Raw genomic sequence first — 3,800 nt, forward strand, 5'->3', positions numbered from 1 at the left:
CACTACATGCATATTTGGCTGGTGGAGGCTCTAAGTTTGATTTTTGCATAAAGTAATTTTTCCCTCCAACAAAGGAATATATTTTATTTAACTACAAAGTTTGTTGAAATTATTGAGAAGGTTCCTCCAACTCAATCCCAAAATAATAATTATAACCCCATAAATTAATTAAGTAAAGTGATGGGATCAAACCAATAATTCAAGTACCAGATACTCAAAATGTCCATAACCGGGGACACGGCTAATCATGATTAGTTTGTACACTCTGCAGAGGTTTGCGCACTTTTCCCCACAAGACTCGATCTCCTCCATTGGATTTCTCGCACTACATGATTTTTGAGAAACGGATGATCGAGACACGGTCTTTCCGAAGCATTAACTCTTTACTCTGGGTAGATAGTACCACCTACTTCCCCCTACATCTACTAGCCTACCACTGAAAGAGGTCACACAACATACTCAACTATGCCAGAGCCCATAATGGATTGTGGCTGCACACGGAAGTTTCTAGCATGAATAATCTTATGATCCCTTTGAGCCTGGGTGGCATTCCATAGGGTGGTCACACGGGTACTCTGGGATCCCCTTGGGCAAGCACTGGGTTCTCCAGGTGCCCGGGCAAACCACTGGGTGCTCCAGGGTGCCCCAACCAATCCACCCAGATATGTATTAAAGTAGCCACCTTAAGTTAAACCTTAGTTAACAATAACTCTCACAACTTTCATGAATTCTCTCAAAACCAAACCACGCCTACGAGCATAGCATAGCAGTGTAAGCATAACGTATAAACCCAAGGTTGAAATGAAGGCCAATAGGTTCCTACCTCATCAACTACTTCAAATACCCACATGTTATCAAAACCTACTCATGCAATGTTTGAGGGTAAGACTAATGCATAAAAACTGGGTATGAAAAGTATGATCGAAGTGTGAACTTGCCTTGTACTGTTGATGAAGATGATTCACACTCATAACTCCTGATAGTTCTACTCGTCATACTCTGTTCAATCTATCATGAGCAAGCAACTGTATACATAAGAACTCATGCAAAAAAATCAAAGAAAAGATCTCAGAAAATTTCGAAAACAAGCAAATAACTCTTGCGAACAGAAAACAATTTCTAACAGTACCAAAATTGGGTGGATTTGGTCTTATCAGAAAGTTTAGGTCAAGAGCTTCGATTTGCAAAAAGAATCAACTAAATCAGAGTTACAGAACTCAAGTTATGATCAAAGGAAGTTTGAATGTGAATCTGAACAAATTCAAAATTTGAAAATTTCAAAAAGTTGATGTGACAAGTTCACTGGATAGGTGAAAACAAGATGAAACTATAGATGCTGGTTTCATCTAATTTACAGGGACGGGTAAAAAGTTATGGCTATTTGAAAAATCAGAGCCAAGCTATTTTACGAAAGAAAAATAACTATGGCTAAAAGAATTCTAGGTCTAATGTATAAATACATAGACTAATTGATAATCTAATTATTCTATCGTACTAGTCTAGAAATAATAAATTACGGAAGTATAAAAAATGAAGAAATATGCCTTTATAAGGTAGAGAAAAGACGACTTCGAAGAGAGGAGACAATTTCCAGATGTCCCGCGGGAGAGGAGAAAAATAATTTTCTTTAATGAATCTAGTCAAACCAAAATATTGATTTAACCCGAATCGAATGATTTTTGAAGGTTCTATGGATCTATATTTATAGGTTAAAAGGATGCATGAACATATAAGGCTAGGCAATGTGGGACTAAACGTAGACGAAAATAAATGAAACAGGGAGATAATCGAAACGCCTTGCACGGGCCTAAAGGCCATCGGCCGCGCGCGTTGCAGTTTTATTTTTTTGCCAAAGGAAGAAAGAATAAAGAAAATTCTAGGAAGAAAAAGGCTGGCTAGGCCTGGCCCATTTAGGAGAAAAGAAATAAGATAAGGCCCCCGCTGCCAATATGCTACACGTGTGGGCGACAAATAATTATGGGCTGCACGTACAGTTTTTTTAATAAAAACAGAAGGAAAATCGAATAACGAAAATAATATAAAATTTTATATAGGCATATTATATATCAAAATTTTCAGAAAACAATTTTCTACAACATGAATATTTTTCTAGTAGCAAATAAAATCCACAAAAATTTAAATAAAGCAAAGAGTGCTGCTGATGAAATAAAACCCAATAAAAATCATTTTAAAAATACCAAAATGATTTCAAATTTATTTCTCTCCAATTTTCAAATGTAGGGAATCATTTTACCCTAATTTCCATATATTTTATTTTTGGAGAAAAATAATTTGAATAAAACTCAAATAACTCCAAATTGAAAATAATTTCAAAGGGACTTTAAATTTGATTCTTTTAAACTCCCAACTCATATTTCATATGTTTTGAAGAAGTCATTTTATCTTCTCTCATGAAAATCATTGAGTAACTTAAAGTTTCTGAATTTGAAATATTTCCAAATGAAATTCAAATCTTTTCAACAACCCTTTTCATTTATTTAAATGGAAGAAGTCATGTCATCTTCTCTCAAGGGTTTTGTGATGAAATAAATTTGAATTCTTGGAGAGATCAGAAAGCAAAGTGAAAGTTTTGGGAAAGTCATTTTATTCCCCCTCATTCAACTTCCAAAAAGTCTCAAATTCCACTCAATTTCACACAAGCAACCACACCACAATCAAACAATCAACCCAAAACTATTTATTTAATATAACATTCTAAAATTTAGAATTTGGGGGTGTTACAAACTTGTAGCAACCCGACTTCAGACGGTCAAATCTCTGTGATTAAGTATCATCCCTGGATCGGTATGCTGACACACACAGTACTCGAGTATTTATAACAGAGGTAAATCACATGTATAAAGTAACATAAATACTATTACCTCAATCCATATAGCGGAAGTACCAATAAGGTTGTGGATTCCCATCAACACCAACGGCAAAGTTGAGTGTAGAAATCGTAACCCTAACGTATCACTTACTCGTCATAAGATTCCTGCAACATGAGACGTTGCAGCCTTGTAGGTCAGTACATTGAATGTACTGGCAAATCCACACTATAGAGCAATGCTGAAAAATGGCTATCACTACATGCATATTTGGCTGGTGGAGGCTCTAAGTTTAATTTTTGCATAAAGCTATTTTTTCCTACAACAAAGGAATATTTTTATTTAACTACCAAGTTGGTTAAAAATTATTGAGAAGGTTCCTCCAACTCAATCCCAAAATAATAATTATAACCCCACAAATTAATTAAGTAAAGTGATGAGATCAAACCAATAATTCAAGTACCAGATACTCAAAATGTCCATAACCGGGGACACGACTAATCATGATTAGTTTGTACACTCTGCAGAGGTTTGTGCACTTTTCCTCACAAGACTCGATCTCCTCTGTTGGATTTCTCGCACTACATGATGTTTGAGAAACGGATGATCAAGACACAGTCTTTCTGAAGCATTAAATCTTTACTCTGGGTAGACAGTACCACCTACTTTTCCCCTATATCTGCTAGCCTACCACTGAAAGAGGTCACACAACATACTCAACTATGCCAGAGCCCATAATGGCTTGTGGCTGCACACGGAAGTTTCAAGCATGAATAATCTTGTGATCCCTTTGAGCCTGGGTGGCATTCCATAGGGTGATAACACGGGTACTCCGGGATCCCCTTGGTCAAGCACTAGGTTCTCCAGGTGCCCGGGCAAACCACTAGGTGCTCCAGGATGCCCCAACCAATCCACCCATATGTGTATTAAATTAGCCACCTTAAGTTTAACCATTAATAATAACTCTCACAT

This window comes from Triticum urartu, chromosome 5A, assembly GCF_056163025.1.
Source record: "Triticum urartu cultivar PI428250 chromosome 5A, HENAU_Tu73, whole genome shotgun sequence".
Lineage (NCBI taxonomy): Eukaryota > Viridiplantae > Streptophyta > Magnoliopsida > Poales > Poaceae > Triticum > Triticum urartu.